Below are 24,874 nucleotides of genomic sequence, written 5' to 3' on the forward strand. Positions count from 1 at the left end.
CCCTCCTGGCCATACTGATATCAGAGAGAGATTTTTCATGACATCAATGGGAGAAAGATCAAGCTCAAAGTGAACTCTAGGAGAGGTCTCAGTGAGGGAATACGGACAGCAGTGCACTCAACTGTGTTTGCACAGGTTGAACTGAAATGTATCTTTCTTGGAGTCAGGAGTAACTTGAATAATGATATTGCGCCCTTTTAGAATTTAAATTTCTTTTTGCTGGAGGATGATGATGAGATGGGAGCACTCTGTCAATATTTAGTCCTAGATTGAAGACAGAGATCTTTATTTGAAATATCTTGTGGTGCAAAAGAATTCTGTACCACCTATTTATGGTTTTCCTTGATGTTTTGCTCTTTGTACATATTCTGGCAAACTCTTCTTATCTCAGCCAAAAGGTCATCAAAATAAGCTTCGATTTTTTAAGGGAGTTCTTTTCCAATCTTTAGAGTCGATAAAAATGATGGTTTTTCAAAAGGGTTAGCGCAGTGGAGATGTACCTACCTTTTGGGTTGGGTTGAAAGGGAGCTAAACTGCTCAAAAAATCTTGTGTTACTTTTAAGATGTCTGCGATTCTTCCTTAGGCTTGTAAATCCTCATTTACGTAAACCACAGTCTTTTGTGGTGAAACTGCTCTCTGACAGAGTTTTTCAACTTTGTAATATGCTGTTTCTCTCACAGTTGTTTTGGGTGAGGATATGGTCTGAATTACCATGTTATCAAAAAACACCCCCACAAACAGCTTTCACTTCCAGCAATCATAAACTGAATAGTTTTTCCTATTTTGGCAGACAGTACTTTCACAACATTGCATACTGGATCAGATCAAAGCTAAAAAACCTCATCGCTGCCATGGAATGAAAAGGAACAGATATCACAAAGCTTGCGTTTGTTCAATTCAGGAAGGGAGAATAAAGATTCCAAATGAATTGGAGAATAAAAGCACAATCATTAAGAAGGGTGGCCTTTGGTGTGGTCACCTCTTTAACATTCAGTCTAACAGAATGTTGTTGTTGCCTCTACTTGTTCTGTAATGGCCCCACCCTATTCATTTCTGTAGAAGAATGGATCAAAGTGTGCTTGAAGATAGACAAAGTTTATAAAAACAGAAAACTCATTTTCTCATACGTTCTTCAGTGCCTGAGGCAAAGGTATTGATTGTAAGGCAACCGAAACAAACTAAGCTATTCTTGCCTCCTATATGTTTGAACACTTGTAGTTGTGCAATGTGCAGTGAAACAACCCAGAGTGACGCACAAAGTGTAGTACAAATGAGAGACAAAAGGAGCTGAATTGTTTAAATAAGTCAAGGCGGTGGAACCAAGATTCAGATGGGATTTCACCTTGTAGATGCTTCACAGAAAGGAAAAAAAAAATCATTAACTTTCTGAGTGTTTTTGTCTTAACTGTCAATTCATATGGCAACTCTATACTATATAAATAAAAGTATGTTTGGGTTTTTATTGTAATGTGAAAAGTCAGTGCACTTTGCACAGGCCCATTAACTTGTTTATTACAAAACTGGCTTGTGCTAGATCCAGGTGTAGAATGTTAAGGAGAACATGAAAAGGATCTTTCGTAATAGAATGTGACTCTCTTGCTCTGCTTAGGGCCAGTGTGAGTCTTAGGCACAACTGAAGGCTCAAAGAGGGACTTTGGTGATTTCGGGGGACTCTAAATAAATAGGTTTTCTTCATTGGGTAATTGTATTTCCCTTGAGGAGGTGTAGTTCAAGGTTGTTTGCAGAATCAACTGCACTTAAAATTTATGGGGCTGACCCATTATGTATGTATTGCCTAATCCTAATTGATTTTTACAGTTTGCCTGCACACCATCTTAACTGTGGCAGCACGTGTCTACTGCTCATCCCATGTCCACAGGACTGGTTTGTGGACAGCCTGTCAGACATGTCTGACAGTCCACTAACCTCCTTCATGTGTCCAGGCATGCTCAGGTCTATGTGTTTCATCTGTGTCAGCACCTCTGTATACTGGTTTGCTGCTTGTATGGTCATGAAGCTGGTTTTGAAGAGGGCTTTGAGGTCACCCTCTGTGGGGTGAGTAGTATACACATGGTGGACAGATCTGTCCAGAGATGAAAGTGTTTCTCCAGGGATATCTTATTCTGTTTGAGGGAGTGGAATAAGTTCTGTGTGTGTGAGATGCCCTGATTCTGGTGTAACTGTATCCTTGCTAGGACTGGTGTGCTTCTGCTGCTGGTTTTCTGGTACTGACCAACAGTACAGTGACTTGTATTGCTGTGGCAGCACAGAGGAACCACAGTGATGGAATAAATGCTGTTTACACCCAGCTGAAGGCTTCTGTTTAATCCTAACACAGCAGGGAGCAGTCGGAGCGTAAGGAGAAACAACGCTCCCAACTTGTGCAAAGAAGGGTTCATTACCACCAAGCCTCTCCAGCTCATTACCAAGCCTCTCCAGATCCTCCCTTGGATTCACCTGGACACATGCTTCTTCAGTAAGATAAATTGTGTTCACTTTCCAATGTGCTGACTTTGAGGTAAGGGGGAAAAACAGTCAAATCAGATTTTAATTAAGTCATCTGTATTTGAAGGTGGTGACAACTCAGCTTCAGGCTCCTCTTGCTCATCCCATACTCTGGGAAAAGTTCCAGTCTGATTTTAGCTTTGCTCAAAACAGAAAGTTTGTATTGGTTTCCTAGCCCTATAATAAATTGTGAATTCTGTCATCAGCTCTAATGGTATAATGAAATTTCAACAGTTACACAATGTGCAATTTCTTGTCTTCTAAGGTCCCCAGCTAAATGGCCAGCTACTGCTGGGGAGGGGGAGAGCTCCATACAGCATGGAAACTTTCCTTTGGATAAGAATGAATTTGCTGTTATTGAGAATTCCCATTCCCTCAAAGGGCTTTGCCCTGCTCTTTGTTTTCCCTAGCAATGTGAATTCTGCCATGTCAGTGCAGATCATTAAGATTTCAAGCCTGGTATCGTGCCTGTAGATAAATTTAAGGCACTGTGGTTCACAGACAGCAGAAGTCCCACTGGTTCAATTTTCCACACCTCTGCTGTCGTTAGCTTTGCCAGTGTGTTCTCCACTCCTCCCTGGTCACTGAATGTGCAGGGAATGCTGATTCAAGTGTTACTCAGACTAAGGGGATGAATATGTATCTTAATTATTCATGACTGTGGACAGGACGACCAGCCCTTTCCAAGCTTTTTTGATGGGGGATTGCTTTACACCGTTGGATAAGAAGTCTAAATTCTCTCTGCAGATCCCATGTGTAGAATGATTCCTTCCTTTCTTAAATCCCATCAGTAGCATTTATATTCACATTCATGACTGTAGTGAGCACCATGACAAACTCTGGGATAAATTACCTATTGCATTTTACTGTCTTGTGTTTCCCAGCCTTGTCACTGAATTAATCATGTCATTAAGTTGTTCAATACAACAGGCTGATCAGATTTTGCATCTTGATGCTTTTACTGGGGATTAACAGCATTAGGCACCGTTCTCTCTTACAGTTTTGTCACCTCATGGCGCTGTGAAACACAATGTACAGTTGGCTAAGGAAAAGTTATTCCTGCATAGATGGATGTAGATATATATTACATTTCTATGGAGCATCTCAGGAGATACAGAGAAGATAGTCACAGCCTTACACTCCAGTGGTCCTCAGATGCTGGAGTAGCAGTAACTTTAAACAGCTGTTCAAGTAACTTAATCCTGCACTGTGAATCAAGCCAACAAAATTCCATAGCTGCAGTGAAAATCTAAAGGCCTTTCTATCCTTTTATCCATGTTCTGCAGCTAAGAATCAAGACTATCCTTGTGTTGACTTTTTTAAAAGTTCTCCCTGCATTTCGTTGCCAGTATTTAATGAAATCTCTTTGATTTGTGGAAATCATGTAGTCAACATTGCATTACTGCTTATTAGGACAAGCAGAAGGTAATGTGGATAGATAAAGTGAGATACAAACTGTAGTGAACTAGATGCTTGAAAGCATGTTAGACTTGTTTCAGCCCTCAGAGTTTCTACTTAAGTTTATGGACACAAGAGGTAGGATTAAGTCAAGATTTGCCATTGTAACAACATTGAGGGGAAACATTTATTGCCACAAAGAATGTTGTGGCAATAAATGTAGCGCAAATGTCCTTAGTCTGAAAAACTGAAGTAGAACCTCTTATTCTGACGGAGATATCTGTAAGCTTTGATGATCTTAGTTTGCAGCCATTCTGTGCTCTTCTCTGATGATGCATATGCTATATGTAATACACTAGTACCAAGAAACTGGATCTCATTGTGCTGGATACTGTATAGAAAGCAAAAAAACAACACCAGAAGGTAATAAATTGAAACCTCCAAATATCTTTCTGCTGCTGATTGATAGACTGCTAGAATTCTTGTTCATCACCTTCCATTTTTATACGTTCTATAGGGGATATTCTAGCAAGAAATTCACAGTTGTCTTTCAAAGAAACTTGATCTGTGGAGTTTCTGATGGGTGGTGCAGATCATGTTGGATCCTGTCAAATTTGTGGGTGCAAAGCACCTTCCTCAGTTAAATCCTTGCTGACTAGGTCTCTCTGGTTTTTTCCTTGCCATCTGGAAAGTGCTGTGCATGATGCTCAGTCAGAAAAAAATGCACTTTTTCTCTAACACTTGGCAGGGAGCTGGCAACAAGAAACTTTTGTTGCCAGAATCCATGTTCTCTGTGGGGGTGGCTCAGATGGCACTGAATTAACTGAGAGACTTAAAAATGAAAAGTATTTATGATAATTTTTATTGATGGTAAGTAACTAACCCTACCTCTAGGGCAAGTAAACAAATTAGCTTTAAGAACAGGAAAATGGGCTTCTCTGAATGGCCCTTAGACTTTGTTTTTATGAAGAAATTCATTTGTCTATCCCACAGTAATTCTTCTTCAGCTTATATAATGTATGGTTCTTAAGAATCAAGACTTTATGACAAAAGGCATATCTCTATTTCTTCTATACAATTTTTTAATTCCTTGGTCTAATTAGATAGGGGATAAAGTCTTGGGGCAATAGATAAAAAGATTCTAGGTTTCTATAGTTTTAGTGAGTGTCGATAGCTATTTGGAGAAGAGGGACTCCTATTAATGCCTTATTCCTACTAGAATGCTCTATTCCTTCCTATAAAAGTGAAGGAATAGCATTAATGATCAATCTCTTACCTAGCCTGAACCACAGCCCACTGACCAGTCAGCATGTGTAGGTTCACATCAGATGCAACATGGACTCCTGCTTGTGCAGGCTAACAGATGAGCTCACAGAGGGGAACTGAGGGGTACCATGATTACAGAGGAAAGCAATTTAAGTAGGGAATGTGGGGCCTACATCTGCAGGAAACTCAGCTTCATCAGTTGCGTTGCTCATAGAACAGCTCATTGACCTTATGCCTATTAGTTCCCTAATTCTCCACCCCCTTCTGTGAGAGCTTGAAGAAAAATAGGGAGAATATCAACCTAGTGAATCACTGTTGACTGTGTCCTCCACATTTCCCTTATTTGGGCAGCCATTTTTGCTCAGGTATGCTGAACATCCACAAAGTGGCTAGGTACTAAGCCCTCAGACACTCAGACAGGTGTCTCAAAAGATGTTTAGGAGACTTACTCCAAGGTTCATGAACTAGATTTTTAAATAAGTCTAAAGAATTTGGATGTGGCATTTGGGACCAAACTCCCTTAGGCTTCTTTACTCTCTAAAGGCAAGATATTCAAATAAACTTGTCCAAATTAGGATAATTAGAGTCCTTCATCTTACCCCTGCAGCGTATCTATTATACTTGTCTAGTGAGTGTACTATTTGACCGCGCCAGGGATCTTTGTTAATTTGCTGGGAATAAAGAATTAATCATCAGTATCTATGCTAAGAAGTTTGTGTTTACCATCAACATGCCCAAGAGATGTGCAGATGCTAGTCTGATGTGAAATTATAGCTAGACATCGTCTTCCACTTGGCCAGTTCATTGACCTGTGTCTTATAGGCCTTTGTGACTGCATTTGGCATAGGGTTAGAGATTTCAAGATATGTTACTATTTGTTTACTGTATGTGTTTGGGATAACATGCCAAAGAGAGAGAAGCATAATTTGTGCTTCAGTTTACTTACAGGCTCGTAGTTTTTAGGTGCCCTTTAGGTACAAGTGTTTTCTTGAGTACCTTTCACTGATATATTTGGGACAAAATCCTGTGTCAGATGATGCAGCATTGCCAGACAGCTCTCCCTATTGAAGAACTGGGTAAACTGGGACTCTTTTGTTTACTTGTTGAGTTATTTAACAGCCATAAGAACCTTAAAGCCCGAAGTTCACTGGGGCATCATTTTTGTCTCTTTTTGCAGCAAGACTTGAAAAAAACAGAGGACTGCTTGTTTTCTTCATTTGTCATTGTGATTCCCACATCCAACTGACAGAGCAGGAATACAAAGTGAAGTGCTAAATTGGACAAAGCAGTTGCTTTTAGTGTGTGTGCATGTATTATGCTACACACTCTAAAAAAGCACAAGAAAAACCAAACCCAAAACACCTCCTCAGTTCTATGCTCCATGTTTGTCTTTGGGGGAGTATGAATTACACTGTTGACTTTTCACTCAGCTCTTTTTGAGTGGATTGTATTTGAAAAGCTTTTTGGAAGAGATACTTCTATTTTGTTTAATTTTTTGTGTTGTTCTCCTTTTGTTTGTAAAGTGCCAACATCTCAGTCAGATCCAACAAGAGGCTAATAAACAAATCCTGACTACTCTGTGGCAAGAGCTCCAAGATGAGCAAAAGCTGAGGAAGTCTTGAAACTATTGGCATTGTTTAACAGTGCTTTCAACACCTTTTTCGATTGAGCAAGTCAACTGAGAAGGTTTAGATGGTGGTTTATGAGAAATTATGATAGTTGGTAGTTTGCAACTGAATGTATAGCTTTTGGTTTGAGGAGGAAAAGACACAGAACACCTGACCTAACAGCCCATCAGTGAATATTTGCCATGGGGGGTATCATATGAAACACAGAGATGTTCTGTGGATTTTTTTTTTTGTCCCCCCAAAAGGTGTTTTTTTCATCAGTGGCACGGTTAGTCATAGGTGTTGAAGCAGTATTTTGGAACAACATAATCTAGAGATAGATAATCATCAGGTTAATGAAAAGGTTGAGGGTATAAAACCTCTCTGCTGCTTTGGAATGTCATTTACAAGACACTGGGAGCTGTACCCCTCATGCTGTTTGGGCTTTAGACTGGCTTTATATGAACTAAATAAAAGGCTCAGATATTGCCAACCTTGGGTAGTTAGTCGCATCTGTCTTGGGTCTTATATTTACCTTCCTCAGGATTAATTTACTAATGTCAGTGGGATTACAGTGCTGTGAGGTGAAAAGGTACAAGAGCTGATTCAAGTCTGAGGTGTGCAGAGCATAGATTTGGTCACAAAAATTGTCACTTCAGTTTCAGAAACGAACTCCTCTCTCCCCATCTTTTACTTGTTACTGCCCCATTGAGCATTTATTCATGAACAATCTTTAGGTTTGTAAGCCAGTTTGCTTCTGATGTAATGATGTAGTTACACCAAGAAGAGACTTGGGACATTTTAACTGTACTCAGTCACATGAGCCATGTAAAGACAGCCTTCCCACGCAGAGTATTTGCACAATGCTTTCCTGGAATTTGAGGATGAAACACATCTTGCCTGTTATGCTTCAGGCATTTCACCCAATGAGACAGAGCCCTGCTTGCTCGATCGCATTAGTTGAAGTAGATCAAGAGTGACAGTCCTTCAACTGTATTGCTGTGAGTTTGTCTTCATCTTGTACCTGTTGACCATCATCCAAGACAAGTTATTGTTCTGGGTGTACTTTTCCCAAATCTTCATTCGTGAAGCCTAGCCATGATGACTTTTGCTTGGCCCAGATAAACTATTTTTATATTTTTATGAGCAGCTGGTATGCTTTCAAATAGAACATTTGAGGATATGCCAGGAAAATTGATTTGGAGGTGTCTGAAAAGGATTGTGAAGAAAATTCCTGAAACGCAACTGCTGCTGCTAACTTGTGATGACAATTATCCCTGTCTCAGTAATGCTGCTGTGATCAGTTTTTGTGTGGTCCATTAGGCTGAATGGACCTAAGCAGTTTTTCCCCTAGCTATGCCTCCCAAGATTTCTTTAACTGGCCCTTATTTTCCCCTGAGTTGAATCAGGTTGCTGAAGGATTGCTGTGTCCATTTGCTTTTGTCTTTGACGCTAGAGCTGTTTCCATGGAATTGTGGTGGGGGGACTTATCCCCTTCCTTCCTTGGTGTGGAACTTAGCTTGGAAGCTCCCCAGAGGTTTTGCCTGTTGTTGAGGTCACAGGGGAACAAAACAATTGCTAGCTGTCAGCTGTTTAAATCAGGACTGATCCACAACATAAACAAGATAAAGACTCTTCATCCCAAGAAGTGGAGGACTACTATTTTTTAATAGACTGTTCATCCAGAATTTGAAAGCTGTAACTGATTTATAACTTTTTTTTTCCATTGCACCTATTCTGCACTCTGGGAAACCATACCCTGGGGGATTTGTTTTCCCCTGTGTTGTCTCCCTGAATATTTTAAATACATGCCTTCATTCTTAATAATCTAGCAAAGGGAATTTCATCTTACCTCATTCCTCCTGAAGTCAAGTTCCATCTTTGTCCTTTTGTAGTCAGATACTGAAAAAAAATCTATTTGGAGGCTGACAGGGAACTGTTCTGTTTGATGCATAGTTGGAGGAAATTAGCACCCAGAAAAGAAGTAAATGGGTCATGAGTCTAGAATACATTCAACCCTCTTAATATGTTTCACTTATCTGAGTTATGTGAAAGCATGTGAAAGAATCACAACACAAACTGCTGGCAAATAGAGATGATAAATGATGAGGTGTTTATTTATCTAATACCTGATTTATCTATTTATTTGCTTCATCCCCATAGAAGATATATTTTGGTGATAAATTCAGCTCAGACTTCCCCAGCTATCTCTGTTGGTCACTATCCAGTGGATTGCTAGTGGTGACCAAAATTTTTTACCCCCTGAGTAAAGTCAGTGGAATAAACAACACATTTTGTTTGGGTTTTTTTTTATTGTTTGTTTGTTGGTTTGGTTTGGTTTGATTTGGTTTGTTTTTTTCCCCACTAGGTTGTGGCAATGGAAACAGTATAGGTTACTACATTTCAGTGGTGTTAGTTGATCAGGTTCATGGATCCTACTTGTCTGCATAGTGCTCTTGCTAATGTGTGTGGTTAGTTTGGTCAGAGAGAACAGCTATCCTTTATATAAACTATACTTTCTCTCTCATAGAGTATTATTTTTGCTTGTAAAAAGTATGTAGTCACACAATTTATACTGGACTTCATGCTTCACTTGCTAGCATTCTCATTTATTTTCTCCCCAGTGAAACTGTGAGTTTGTTTGCTTTTTGGTTCGTTAGGCTTAAAACTATGAAACTCACAAGATTCTCTGTTTATACAGGCCTATCTTTAGTTTTGTTTTCAGTTTTTGGGGAAAAAACACAGCTGTAAGTACTCATTGCAAACTGCAAAAAGCATAGGAATAGCCCTGCTATCCTGGAACGAGCACCTGCTCTTCTTCAAAGTCTTTTGAGGTAGCCAGCTGGATTATTAAATACATCAATCAGTATGATGAGTTTTAAGCAGATTTGCTTGTTGTGATATTTGGTCAATCTTTAAACAGAGGGAGAATTCCATTAAAAAAAGTTCTCTGATAAACCAGAGCTAGCAGGTGTACATATGAGTCTGTGCTGCAGTCTAGAGCTCTGAATGACATTGGTAATGAATATTAATAGCTTCATTTGAAAAAATACATTTAATTCCACTCATAATCAGTGGGGGAAGAAACAACCTTACCTAATATTTATGAATTAAAGATACATGCTGGAAAGATTCATACCTCAGTCATGAAAGAAGACACAGACATAAAATAAGTAGAGAGAAAGAACAGCAAGTAGTCATCTCAATACAGACTGCATTAGAATGGCTAGTGTTCCAGAGGAACACGTTAACATTGCACTGCTATTATTTAAGACCCTAAATCTTGAGTTTACCAGCTGAAAATATTTATTTGTTTTTAACATCAAGAATTACAGTAAAAAGTTGGCTTGTATTTTCCGATAGAATAGAGAAACAAAAATGCTATAATGTGACATTAGAATGATTCTCTCATGCAGCTAATCCAGGATAACTCCATATCCTGGCCTTTGTTGTCACATGCATCTCATCTACTGGTGTTCTACATCCCCTCCCTTTCTCCACCACTGACTGGTTCCTCATTCTGGCCCCTAACCATCTGGTGTGATCTCTCCTTCCCAGCTAACCTGATTCTGCTCAGGCCTTTTTCTTTACTGCATTCCAACTCCAGTCTCTTTGCCCAGATGCTCCCAGTTTCCCTCTCTCTCACTCTTATGCTATTTCTTTTCCTCCCCTCCAGTTTGTTTTATTTGGGTACTGGTTTTTTTGGGTGCTTTTCCCCTCCCTGTGTTCTTGTCCAAAAGCTGCTTCTTCAAAAGCTGCCTGGCAGTGAGCAACTGCTAACATGGATAATGGAGGATGCCAAGTCCGATGCAATGCCTATCCATGTTCCCAAGTAACCAGGAGCTTCAGCTGTGGAGGAAAAAAAAAAAAATCTGTATTTTTCCTTTGTACCTGGGCTGAAGGATTTTCATTTGTTCTTTGTGACACGGTCATGAACAGTCTGAACATAATAGGGCTCCATTAGGTTGGAAGATGCTTGATGAAATTGCATCAGAGGGATATAATTATTCAATGTGTTCAGCTAGCAGCTTTACTAAAAATACAGGAAAGATAGAAGGCAAAATTAATTATGTAGAGCACAGTAAATCTTCTCTTACTCAACACCTCCATAGCCTATATATGGCTCCCTTTTTAGGATTCAGCGTGGGCTTGTTGTAAAGCTTAATGGCTGAGTTACCCAATCATAATGAGCCACTCTGTGCAACAGCTGAGCATGATAAAGCACTCCTAATACGTCTACAATGCAAGGTATTTTAATTCCGACATGAGTGCTGCAGGAAGACACGACACTCTTCCACACAAACACATGGGCAGACTTAGGTGGGTGGTAGTGCTGTTGGTGGAATAAAACTCCTCACAAGTGATTAATTTTTTCTCACTGGTCCTAAATATAATATCTGAAAAACCTAATTTATATTTGTCTGGCTTTATAAAAGTGTCAGTTCTTATTTATATTAGAAAATACATTAAATACATTTTTATTCCTTTAGCAAAATACACAATTCTTTGCTCCTTTTTTGGGTCTCTCAGTGAAGAAAATGTTTCTGTTCCTCTTACAAGTTAAGAACTGCAAATTTACAGCATGAGTTAATTCTTCAGAGTAAGTACTAAGGCACCTCTTTAATTTTGGTCATGCAGAGCAGCTTCTCAGATTTCCGTGGTGTGAGATCAGACTCTTGACTCCAGAACTATTCAGGTGTTTCACCTCATTTTGGCCCCTTTATGTTTGTAAGGATTCGACTTTTATGAGCTGCTTTCTAATGCACTCTTCCCAGGAAGAGCATACATCTGCAGCACAGGTCTACTTTCTTTCAGTATCTCTGGGCCACATCTCTTCTGGCACTCTTTTTGTGTCTTCTTTTCCTACCCTATTGTAATCCTTCTGGGTCTCAGGCATTGGAGGCAGCTGAAGTAATACCAGGAAGAATTATTATAGAAGTGGGTTTGGGACCTCATTCCCCCAGGTGTATAAGCCTAGAATAAAACCTGTTGCTGTCCAGCAGGGCTGGTCTAGCTTCTGAAAGGTATTTCTTCTGTACTCTCCACTGCAATATCTGTGTGTTAGCAGTTAGAAGAAAGAGGGAAACAAGACATGAAGGAAGCTCAGGAGCAAAGAACTGACGTACTTTCTCAAATCATGCAGTTGTGACAAACCTGTTGGGTTGTTTAGACTGAGGCTTGCGGAAGTGAGAACTGAAAGGATGCTGGGAAGAATAGTCACAGATCATTGTCTGTCTGGGTGCACTTGCTGGCACCATCCTTGGCTTAAGGAATGACTTTCCATGTCTTTGCTCTTTATGCATCTGTCTGCCTTCTTTCACAGCCTTCTTCTGCCCAGCCATGAATTTAATGATTGTTCTAGGAAAGGACACATATATATTTTTTGGCTTCTGAGCCTCTCAGGTTAGCTCAAACCTCTGTCCATTGCTTCTGGTGCTTCTTTGCCCTGTAGTAACACTTTTTGAGCAACATGTAAATACCTATACATTTGTAAAAGTTCTATTTCTCTGCCTTATAATTTATAGTGTCAAATGGGGGTGCAAAGGGAGTGGTGGTTGTCACTCATCATGGTAAGCTTGCTGGAGGGAGGGCCTGTGACTCTGGCCACATGGAGTGAAATGTGTGCAACTTTGTATGAGGGAACACTCCTGGGCAGCATGAGGCTGAGATTACCACAGATGTATCCCTCAGTAAATGTAATCCCACGTTCACAAATTCATTGCTGTTTACATGCATGGCAAATATGTTCTCTCAGGAGCTGGGGGGGGGCGAACTCCATGCTTACTGATAAAGAAGTACAAAACAGTGTTGGCACAATGATTTCTGAATCTATCTGGCACTCCTATCACGCACTGTTATAATAAGATAACAGGAGATAGTAATTTTGCACTTGATGGAAAAACATATTGAAGAGCTTAATGAAATTTCATCATGCACTTTTAATTGATTTCAGCAAGGGAGACCTTTACAAAGCAAATATAGCTATTAATCTAATTAGTGTTTCAGATAATATACTGAAATTATATTTCTATATCAATATATCAGACAAATATTTGTACGAGATAGGCATTTCAATGACTACACAGCTGAAATGAACAAATTAATTTCTTCTTTTATAAGGACCTTGTTTCCTGCAGGTGTACTTTGCAGTTCATTTTCCACTTTGGATGCTTAAATTAGGCTTGTTAAGTCCACAGTTAGTCTGAAATAATTGGCTTTTCATTTTTTCCCCAAGTGATCTGTGCAGTGGGAGAACTGAACAATATTGCTTGTTGACTCTACAGCCTGGTTTTCATGAGGGCTGTGCTAATGAGTCTGTGTCACTGGGTCAATGCAGAGTATGGCAAGAGCCTTTTGGAATGGGGCATTGGCTGGTATCACAGTATCCTTTCTGGAAAAGATGAAGCTTCTGGAAAAGAGTGCACAGCATGACATGCTCTGTTACCCTGTTCTTCTGACTGTCTGGCATGTGAATCAAATATTTTCTTCTTTGAAGCAACCATGATGGTGTTAGGCAGTAGGTATCATTCCTAGATAGGGCCAGGATGACGCTGAGACCTGGATGATCAAAAGGATTCCAGGGTTTGCTGCTTTGGCCACAGTATCTGTTTCTGTCAATCTCAACTGCTGCTGGACAGCTTTCAGTGGACACAAATACAAGGAAAAATAATCACACATAGTCAAACACAGTCCTCGCTTGGTGGTTGTGTTGACCTCTGTGGTGTGTACTAAGAGCTTCACTGAGACTGGAATGAGTTTGGTTCCATGCCCATTCAAATCTGTGGCAAAGCTTTCAGTGCAGTGCAGGATCAGGCACAGAATCACCCTGAGTGCAATTCAGACCTTTGGTGTCTGGTGTTTCACAGCCCACATAGTAATTAAGGACAGTTAGACTCTTCAGAATCAGATCCAAAACAGACAGCAGGCTTAAGATGTGCCAGGTACCAGCTAAAAAAGGTACTGAAGACAAAAATATGTCTGAAATCTTATCAGTGTCTTGGTCTAGGCACGAAACACAATATTCCGATTAAACATGACTCCCTGCACCCAATTGATATCCTGAAGAAATGGGTCTGGAGACCTGAAGTCTCTCTTGCTGATGGGTATCCACAGTTTTGGTCCAAACTTGCTGAACAAGACTCACTGCTCTCTCTTATACAGCTCTTTCAGTCAAATTTTTCACACCACAGTGGCCTGAGCTCATCTAAGATCTGTCAGCACCAAGTCCAGTTTCCCACTTTGAGATGTTCTTACCGTTGTCTCCCATCTACAAGGGAAATGTGGGAATGTTCTCCACTGCTCCTGCAAAAACTATTCCACTAGTCAGGCAATAATTCATTGGAGTCATTGAAGCCATGTAGTGAAGGCTGTCTATGTAGCCTCAAAGTTAGGGAACTCATACAAGGAGGAATCTAGGATTTTGATCCCTGATTCTAGGACTGTTCATGTGTTTTATTGCTTAATGTAAAGCTTGGGAGCAAAGGCCAGATCTCAGGGCTCTCCTTCTTAGGAAAGTTAATTTCTTCCAAGTCCCACCTTTGATACCCAAATCCCTTATCAGAGCTCTAACAATTTTGGAGTTCAAATATTTTTCACAAGGCTGTGGATCTTCCCTGTACCTCTGCCAGGTGTACCCCTGGAAATGAATGGGTTCTATCTTTAGACAGAAAGACTACCTAAATTTTTCTACATAAACTCAAACTTTATTTTGAATCTTTCTTTGAGTTTTGTATGAAGTCATTCTACCTCAGAGGGCATTAACTGTTTTGTTGAACTTTAGTGTAGTTATGGCAGTTCTCATGGGTCCTCCATTATGACTCACAGTATCATGTTCTTTCTTTTGTGTCTAGTAAGGAGTTGGCAAGTTCTCCTCAGCTGCAGCATAAAGAAACCTTTAATGCTCTACTTAAGCTGGGCAGAATTTAAGATCCACAACTGCTCGTAACTGAGGTTACTGCCATCACAAAATACACTGGATGGGACTGTGTAAAGGGGAGTACCTGATCACAGTGTTGGATAGAAAGCGGAATGAAAGTAAATGAATAAAAGGGATGAAAAGACAAATGTAAAGTGAACATATCTGTACAGGAGCCTAAAAGAAACAAGCCATGCTGGGACTTCTATTTCTTTTTCATTGTGATAGCTGATTTGTTATTTCTGCTGAGAAAGGTTAGAGACACAATTTTCAGGAGTGATGAAAAAACAGGAACTTCTCTGTGTAATGAGGGTCTTGCTGTGGTGTTACAGGTAGCAGTTGCTTGAATTATCAATATCATAAGTCTTTGCACTGGTCTATGTTATAGAAAAGAGAGATCACAAGAAAGAAAATGTACATTAGCCAACTGGTTTTGTGATAAGTTCTGACACCATAGAATGCTTTTTATTTTTAGCAATGTCAAATTACATTTATCTGTAGGTTTTCTTGCTGCCCTCATTTCAGCATGTGGTAATATCAGTAGCAGCTTTCACTCACTGTGTGGTAGAGATGCAGTTCTGAAGTCATAGATGCTTTGAAGACTCTGTATTTTGTTTCTTGAGAAAAACATCTCTGCAGTTGGAGAAAAGGGATGGAAATATTTTTCTGGTCTTATATTTTGCTGGTTTCATAAAAGCCTACATTTTGACTTGAGGATATGGACCTTTAAATGAAGTAAACTACTGCCATTATTAAAAACACCTTCCTGGAAAGAATTCAGAGATGTTCAAGACTATTCTTTTTTTTTCCCCTGGCACTGTATTCTAATTAAATCTCAACCATTTCTTGTGTAATGTTTTTAAGGTCACTAGCTTGGCTGGGTATTTGGTAATAAAAATTACACCCCATGTCTGCAATAGGACCACTAATTTAAAATAGCCATTTGATTCAAACTGACCTGTTTGCCAGCATAACTAATGAAGTGTCACTTTAATATTTAAAGTGCTGTTCTTTCAAGGTAATTGCTATTTACTGGTAATTCTTCTTCATTTGATGGTTTATTAGGTACCTATAGGAATTTAAATTGGGCAACTGAAAAACTGTAATTGTCTAACTAGTGTAATTCTTTGCTATAAATAAGTCTGGGCACCTGTTTAAGGAAGGTCTTCTGTTTCTGTTTTTAAGGAAGTTTTTTGTTTCTGTTTTTTTACACCATGAAAGAATGGGGAAGGCTGATTTGGGAAAGAGATTTTACGTATTAATAAGATATTAGGAAAGAGCCAGCAGAAGGTGCTGACATCCAAAGGAATGCAGGGACTTGTTTTGGCTAATTCTGCACCCACCCACATGGGCGTCAACATTCCACTCAAACATGGCAGGACTTTGCCACTCCTTGTGGCAGGGGGCATAGATTTGGGGGTGGAGGAAGAGGGAGAACACCCAGGAAAGAGTTGGTCTTAAAAGTAATGGTAGAAAAGGCATAAAACCAGCATTCTCTTAGAAAAGAAAAATTGTAGTTGGAAAGAAAATGTAGCTGGTAAAATAAATGCATCACTTACTTGTTCCTTTTCTGTTCTAGCTTGTTAGTGAATGTCTTCTTTTACCCTCAATGCATCATAATGCTTTATTCTGTCCAAAGAATATAGATATTTAAACTAACCTTCTTGCTAAAGAGATCTAAAGAGATGTGTAGTTTTGTCCTCCACAATCCGATAAATGCAAAAGCACAACAGGAAACACCTCTTTCTGAGAAACTCGTGCTTACTTTTGTTGATACTTGCCTCTTAACAAAAGAGCTTTCTGAGTGGGCATTGCAAGTTGGTCTTATTAACCTTTCCTTTCTTCCTACTTTCAACTGGTTCTTTTTGTTAAAGGTAGAACCCCCAGTTTAGTGTTCTTTAACAATTTTTAGGATTGTTTCTTTGACACATGTGTTTTGTTGTTAGCCTTTAATAGCTGTTGAACAACATTTAGATTACATGACCCTAAAAGCAAAAGTTCTTGTATCTTGCCTTCATATTTTATTGGTATAATGTGAGTGCTTCATTTATTTGTGAATTCATCATTTTTGCATCTGTAGATTGGGAGCTAAGAACCAAAGCAGCCCGTGTTTCATTAGCCTATGCAGATTTTTTTTCATAAAATGGGTATCTCAACTTCCCAATATTAGAAGATAATTTGTCTTAACTTCAAAAGAAAAAAAAAGTTGTAAGCAAATCCTACCATGGAAATTTCAGACCTGATAGCTTACATTTAGTCAATTTATAGTAGACCAAAAAGAAAGTACTTAGAATGGGAAATGTTAGGCGACCCTATCTTTTGGTAGCTTTACCAGTACATTTGTTTCTGCTAGAATTTAAAGTTCTGAAAGATAGCAATAGTGTTCCCGCCTCCACAGATACAGGGCGTTAGGCTTGATTTGTGGCTTGTCCACACTTGGGCAATGGGGATCATTGAAATGTCTGTCTGCACCTGAATTCCAGTCCAGTGGTGTATCCAGTGGGTGGTGTGAATATGCTATGTCATTTGCTCCTAGGTGCATCACCTTGTGGAGACTTGCCAGATGACTTCATCATCCCACTCAATCGTGCTACTGTATTCTATATTTTTGCAGCAAGGAGACAAGGAGACAGCACAATATCCTGGCAATCTGTGTATGCATTAATGAAGTGTCTGCCCGCACTTCTTAACGTAGGGTTAGTAACGATGATTGCTAACATAATGCACTATTTAAATGGCCTGTGCAGTCTAATGTAGCTATATGCATGCATAAACCACAAATTATTTTGTCATGGTTGCTATACTTTGTGCAAACATTTAATGAAAAGCACTGTTGCAATACATCAAATACTGACTTATATTTTTCGTAACTGAAGAATTTAATTCCTCATAGCTGTGTTACTACTGTTTTGGTCCACAAGTTTCATAAGTTAATACTGGAAGGCTTAGATATATGACAGATCCATGAAAAGCCACAGTACATTTGTGGTCAGATTCAGGAGAGGATTGAACTTGAATTCAGATTTGCTGCTTAGGCCTATTATTAATTTAGGTCCAGTACTTGAAAACTGGTTCAGAAGTGGATGTTCTTACTGAAAAGTGCTGTTCTCAAAAGTACAGAAGAAACTCCCCTGGAAAGAGTGGTAGTCACTGCCTCTGGGCGTGTGCATACGTGAACGAATATGCGTGTTTGTGTACATGTTCATGCATGTATTTGAACACACATTGCTTTTGTGTGATGGGTCTTGTGTTGATTCACAGCAAAAGCTGTATACTTTGTTTTTGTGATACAGAAGCTTTTCTGTCAGAAAGCTTCTGTACAGAAGCTAATAGTCAATGTGAAGAATTAGAAGAGATTTTCTTGGCACTATAGAACTGTTTTCTCCCCGCTTCCCCATTCTTCTACGTCAGAAAAACCCTCTTTCAGAATAAGAGGGAAACAGTGATGTGAAGTGAACTGCTGTGAAATGAGCCCATGATATCCAAAACTGTTGTGGTGGGGTTTTTTTCTCCTGTCATGGCATGAGCTCACAAATACCATTCTGAGCTCTTGCAGCATTCTTTCTTTGTAGACTTTGCTTTTTTTTTTTATGTGCAGAGTCAATGGGAAACCTTGTGAAGGCTTAAATAAATACATATATTCAAATTGAAACCAAGCTGGCTTCCAACAGTCGGAGTTCCTATTATCTCATCTTGTTTCAGTCAAAACGCTTGTATGAAGCAATCCGATTGTATCAGAGTAAACATAGTTGCATACAAATTTATAAGTACTCTACCTTGCCCGAAACAGTTCTATGCTTGAATAAGAGGCTCCCCTGCCTTGAATGGATATTGTGTCCCAGAGTACTGAGTAGGTGTCATTGCTCTCATATAGGTAGTTTTATCAGCTGTGGAAGCTACTGGGGGAAGGTGCTGAGATATATCACTTCTGTCCATCCTTGGTTGATATGATGTCCGTGTTCAGAGACAGAAAAGTTGAAGGATACTCACTAAGGTGACAAATCCTAGTATGGTGGGCTACTGGAAGATGGTTCCTGGGAGCTTATTCTTCTCGTGCTGAATAGTACAAGTGTCAGGGTTTCTCTCTTGGGAGGGAGTGAGTTCATTAAGGAAATTTGTCTTTACCTTTCCTTTTTCTCTTATAGACACTTGGAGTTTTGTACCATTTCCTAATGGCTTCCCTTTATGTAATCTCATATGTCAGAGGTCTGTGCAATCTTGTCTCATAACATGGAAGACTGGCACAGCTACATTCCTGGAACACTTAGTTTCTGGTAAGTGGCAAGCTGAGATATGGAAGACCTAGTAAACAGGAGGTTGCATGAGGGGTCTGCTATTGATCATGGAGATCAATAGTTTTCCTGATAGTAGCTCCCAAGGAAAGTTTGTGCTCTGCACTCATCCATTGCAGTCTAAATACGTGCTGGAAGGAGAGAGGACATGCTTGGCGTTTGCTGTGCATTTGGTGTTGGACATTCTCCTGCTAAGCACCTGTTGCCTTCTGCTTTCTAATTACTCTCTAGTGCTGTGCTTCTCTAGTCTCTTGCAGAGAGAATAAAAGGAGCTATTATATTGGTAAGCCATTGCTTAATTGTACTTTTCTTTCACCTAAGCACCTGGACCCTTTTTCACAGGATTTCCATGCTTTGATTTCTCACCATTCCTCACACTTGTAGGAGTCAATTGTGTGTCTCAGATGTTCGGCACATCTATGTGTCCTCTAATCCTGCACATCTCCCTCTAATCCTGCTCAGAAGACAGTACTTTTGAATGTCAGCTCCAGTTGCCCAAACTCAATATCAAATTAACTTAACTTGAAAGATTTTGAGGTTTTTTGGCTTGTACGCACAGCAGCATCTCTCAAACCTGACACAGGCAAGTTTTCATTGCAGTGCTTGCTCACAGCAGGAGCATGTGAAAAGAGTGCATTTTGAGAATGACTAAACATCAAAGTGGTTCTGAATGAGCTGTCCTGAGAAGCGTAATGCTTATCCTGGAAAATGGAAGAAGTGTTTGTGTTATATTAATGGCCAGAGGTCTCAATTCACTTTTAGTTTCCTCTCTACCACAGTTAATAGAAATAGAGATGATAAACCTTTCTTATGCAGACACAGATTTGTTGATCTCTCCCTGCTTAATTACAATAAAGAGAAGTCAGGAGTATCTGTGATCGTCATTCCTGTCTGGTTACACTCTATCATCTCTTAGAGAACTGCATTTTTGCAACTCTAGAGAGAAAAGGCTTTTTTTTTTCCCCTATGGGCTTGCCTAGGAAGATACCCATCTTTAATATGAAGCTTTGAAGCATTATTATGGTAATGTCAGGTAACTGCTCTTCAACTTAGATTGACAGCTAGCTATTAAATAAGGGTAGGGAAGAATGTGGCATCTGTGTAGTGAATGATGCATGTGGTTATTTTAAAATGTTTTTTTATAAGCAGAGACACGGCAATTGCAGGTTTTCTTTGCCTTTTTGATTTAACAGCATTTCAGAGTCTTTTGCCAAACCACAAGTAAAAGCAACATGCAGATCAAACTGCTGTCTCAAAATATTTTCCCCACCCTGATTCAAGCACAAAGGATTTAATTTTTAATCAATTGCAAAATGTGCTACTGGAAGACAGTATCTTTTCCATGTGCCCATTTGAGCCTCTGAAAAAAGGTAAAAACATATTAGTTTCTAAAGTCACTTGATTTCTGACCAGTTTTCACTAAGGTTTAAATTGGCTGGTACCTGACAGCTGTAATGGATTCGTCTTCAATAACAAGCTGAGCTCTGAATTGCTACTAGTTGGCACTGGCAGGGATACCAAGATGAGCTCACAGAGCTTCATGTGCTCCTTTTCACAGTCAAAAGGACATGTTCTGCCAACCCAAAGAAAATTACCAGCAGCAAAAATAAAATTTTCCTCCATACCTTGGGTTTTGGGGCTAGCATCTTTTTCCCATACCTGGTTAATATACTTCTTTTTTTAAATTAATTTTTTCAAGGAACAGGACTGGACAATGAAAATAGTGGCCACCTGCACACAAGATATTAAAAACAAGATACTGACAGTTGTTGTGGGACAGGCATTTCTTATGCATCTCTCCTTTGGTTCCAGAAGACTCCTGTGAAGAGCCAGCTACTGCTCGTGTATCACTTGCATAGCCTGGTGTAAGCATTCTCTAAGCAGAGGAATGTAAATTCTGTTCTCATTATTTGGCTAAGAAAATGGTGAACTCCTGAACCTTTTTCTCTTACAATTTTAACAGAACTTGACCTAAATATAAAGGTTGAAAGTTGCATTAACTTTTTCTTCCCTGTAGTTGTGGTCAAGAAAGGGAAGGTAGAAATATCAGACTGACTGCTTGTTCTTGCAGCTCATCCAGCCTGACAGGCTGGTGGGAATGCCCGTTGGTCTCCCACCCAGCTTGCTGGTTCCTTGGGGCAAAATATGAAGCGGGTCTAACATGGTGTAACTTGCATTCCAACCAGCGAGCAACTGCTTACTAAAGTACTCCTGAAGTTGTTTGTTGAGTTTTCCTTGTTTGCAGCAACTTTAACAAAGCTTGCAAAGTCTCCTTTCAACTCTGTAAGTCATACCATTTCAAGTTCCACTGCAGAGCTAAATAGGTATAAAAGCAACTTTAAGGGAGTCTCTCTTGATTTTTAGAACGGGATTTTTTAAAGCCCAGGATTATAGTTAAGTATCACTGCATATATTCACTGCTGAGTCTGGTTCAAGAGAATGGCTTGTGAGAGATCTCAGGCTCATTGCAGTCTAGACTTCTTTCCTCAGGTTTCTTTGATTTTTTGGCATTGCCCATGGATATGGCACATACTTACAGGTCCAAAGACAAGGAGTATGTTGAGAGGTTTTAAAAAGAGATAGGATCAGAGAATTGGCTTTAGGGTTTTTTTCCCCTCAGGAAGAGAAGATAAATATGACCATGATTAAAAAGCCATTTATGAAGAGGACAGTGATCAATCTTTGGCTGCATTCTCTGAGAAAAGGAGAGATTGACTTTGTTAGCAAGAAAGTTAATTGACATTGGTTGTTAGGAGAAATAGTCATCTACTGAGAGATGCTTAAGCATTGCAACAGGCTGCTTGCACAAGCAGTTGGCGCTCTCTGTCATGAGAGAATTTAAGGAGCAAGTTAGATAAACCTTTGCTTGGAATGGTCTTGGAGTACTTGTTCCTGTTTGCTGAAACTTTTTTAGTTTTCTTTTTGGTCTGGTATTCCTGTGGGCTTCAGCTTTAACCCTGTAAATTCTGAAAAGGAATCGCCAACATATGCCAATAGAAAATTACCCAAATAAATACCATTAACACAACAGGGCATTTAAAAGACCTCCCATGAATCCTCATCCTTGTATGGTGAAAAGCGTATCAATGTGTACCCACAGTGCTTAGAATGCCTCTAGAGTTTATTGGAAACTAAAGCAGCGATGGTATCTAATCTGTTAACCCTAACAGAGAATCTGTTCCTCTGCCTCAGATTGCAAACATACCATGAAGTGCTGAGATTGGCATGAGCAGAGTGCATTTTTATTTGAGGGGAACATAAATCCTAAGTATCTTGTTTGTGTATAATTATTCTTGCCCTGAGGTTGCAGCATCTTGTGCACACAGCTGCATTGTGAACATTTTTCCAAGTTTATTTAGCACTGAGTGCAAGTACTTTACATGTCAGAGCTGGGAACGCTCCTGTTTCAGCTGACTCCACTCCTTTGGGGTGTTGTAGAGTGCTTAGGTGACTAAGCGAGAGGCAGTTGCACAAGCCTGGAGAGTCAGGGAGCTTATTTAATCACATTAGAGAAAGAGAGAGTAGGCGCCTGGGAGCAGACAGAACTAATCTGCAAGGAGAAGCGAGAGTGAGCAAGTATGTCTTACGGAAAGGATTTGGAGGTCAGTGGATTGGCAAAGTCAGTGCACCTTTGACAGAGGATTTCCATATACTTTCTCAATTCGCATATGTCCATACTTAAGAACCTATCTAAGGGCCTCAACTCTTGTCAACACACAGCAGCCAATGGTTTATGAGCTAAACAGGAGAGTTTATTCCTTGTTTGGTTTTGCTCTTCACACACCTCAATTTTAAGGAGATTAGCAAATGTATTGGTTGCAGTAGCCTGTGATTTGATTAACCAAGTACCTTGGTGGTTTCCTCTCCTCTTTAAATTTCTTTATTGTTTTTAAATGGTGCAGAGGGCAAAGCGAGCCTGGAAACAGAGATCCCAGCAGTATCATGGGGATTTTTTAAGCTCTCTAGCCTCAGTTTTACTGAGAATATAATGAACAGGTTGAGGGGCTGGGATGTTACTTTATAGAATCAACCTGTATTGTCTGTCCTTTCTGGAAACAGATGCAGGATAAAGATGTAATCTGTGTGATTCTGACTAAATGTATGCCTATACATATATGGTATAATCATCTAGGCAGTCACATATTATGACCCTTGCATCTTCCTTTTTTTTTTTAATATATTTCCAGGAGTAATATTTTTGTAGTAACTGATAAATTAATTTTATTCTTCATTCAGGCCTTTTATAATACATTATTAATGGAAGTACATAATATGGCAAGTCCAGGTGTACCCATAGACCAGGTCACTATTTGTATTGTATATCTACGGCAGGCAAAGATGGCCAGTGCAGAACATACAAAGCAGAAAAAAAGGAGGAAATGCCAAGAGTGTGCGCATATGCTTAGCAATGCTTCTGGTTATGGTTTGTGCTCATCTTTGTTTTCAGTCAGATATGGGACATAACCTATAAATTAACTCCATCTTCCAGTCTCTTTTCAGTGTAGAGCATTGAGGAAACCATTTTGTGTGTGTGTGTGTGTGTGTGTGTGTGTATAGTATGTATTCCTTCCTGACCTGCAATCTGCAGGCAGTCCAGGAATAGTGTAATTGATTTAGACTTATTTGGGGAAAAAATTTGATCATCATTTGATTTGATGAGGTGACTGATTTGTTGAATGATATCAGCATGCCATGGGATCAGCCACATGAGCAAGATATGTTTTAATATGGCTTTGGAAGTAGAGGGAGCGGTCAGACCTGTGTTGGAAACAATGTCATTAGAGCAGCTATGAAACTGAGTCACATGGAGAATTCAAAGAGCTGAAACTCAGAATCTGACTTGTGGCTCTTTACGAACCAGCAGCAGTTCCTTGTAAAAAAGAAATATGGATGGCTACAATGATAACAGGAGTGTAACACACAGTTCTTTAAAAGTTCCAATGCAGTTTTGTCCAGATGACATTATTGGAAAATCCACTCCTATTGCTTTTTTTTTCAGGGAGTCAGAAGGACCAAGGAGGTAACTGTATAAAGCAATTGTTATAAACATTAAAACTAGATGAATCTCCATGTCAGATTTTATTGCAGCCTTGCAATTTGGGCTAGGTTCTCTGAACTTTGCTAACCTTGGCAGATCTACAGGGAAAGCCTACAAAATCCTTGAGTTCAAAGCAGGCAAAATATATGACACCTTTTGAAAGTTTGGCTTTGAGTGTTGAGTTTATTTGAACTTATGTTAACCAAAGCCAATAAAAAATGGTTTGCATGAGCTCCTGCAAGGTGAAATTCCAGCAAGCAGAGGGAATGAGAATAGACAGCCTGTTTGCCAAACGCGGTTATTTTTATTTGTGTTCAAGGAAGAAAGTTGATAAGAGTTTAAGTACTTTTATATTTGAGTTAAAGTAGGAATAAGGAAGACTACAGCTTAGGGATATTATGTAAAAAGTATTATCCCCATGTGAAAATATCCCAAGCAACCTGGACTGTATCTATTGGGTCATAACCCAAAAGAGTCCTCTTTCTGGACAGTTTATATTTCATTATGCTGATACCTGGGACTACTGAGGAAGACAATAAAGCATAAGGCAGAGATCAAAATATGAATAGTTAATAGCTATATTAAAAAAAAAAAGATTAAAAAGAAATAGAAATGCCAAAATACAGTGCAGTTTGCAGTGGCAGAATCCATGTATGGACATCATGCTTAAATGAGGTGCTAAGGTTTTACTTGGTAAGAAATGAGCTTGAATAGCCAGGAGCCAGGGCTAGAGAGAGGTTCTATGGGTAAAGAATTAAAGGCTGGGGGAGAGAAGGATTTTTTTTTTAATTATTTTTATTAAAAGCTCTGGGAAAGGATGATAGATGAGGATGACTACTGAGGTGCAACAGA

The 24,874-nt window shown here is 39.4% G+C and overlaps 2 long non-coding RNA genes across 3 annotated transcripts in view; both read left to right on the forward strand.

The window, feature by feature from the left end:
- LOC113958207 overlaps positions 1-18,960 on the forward strand; it is a 54,063-nt gene extending 35,103 nt beyond the window's left edge. The window contains exons 3-4 of one of the 2 annotated variants that reach the window (XR_003531450.1): positions 17,307-17,388; positions 18,838-18,960. This is a non-coding gene — a long non-coding RNA (uncharacterized LOC113958207). The remainder of the gene's footprint in view (positions 1-17,306; positions 17,389-18,837) is intronic. The other variant, XR_003531451.1, reaches the window with a different exon arrangement.
- Positions 18,961-20,680: 1,720 nt separating this feature from the next.
- The window catches only part of LOC113958208, a 56,402-nt gene continuing 52,208 nt past the window's right edge, over positions 20,681-24,874 (forward strand). Inside the window, exon 1 of the long non-coding RNA XR_003531452.1 lies at positions 20,681-20,849. This is a non-coding gene — a long non-coding RNA (uncharacterized LOC113958208). The remainder of the gene's footprint in view (positions 20,850-24,874) is intronic.

Source organism: Corapipo altera, unplaced genomic scaffold (assembly GCF_003945725.1).
Source record: "Corapipo altera isolate COAL_440 unplaced genomic scaffold, ASM394572v1 118, whole genome shotgun sequence".
Lineage (NCBI taxonomy): Eukaryota > Metazoa > Chordata > Aves > Passeriformes > Pipridae > Corapipo > Corapipo altera.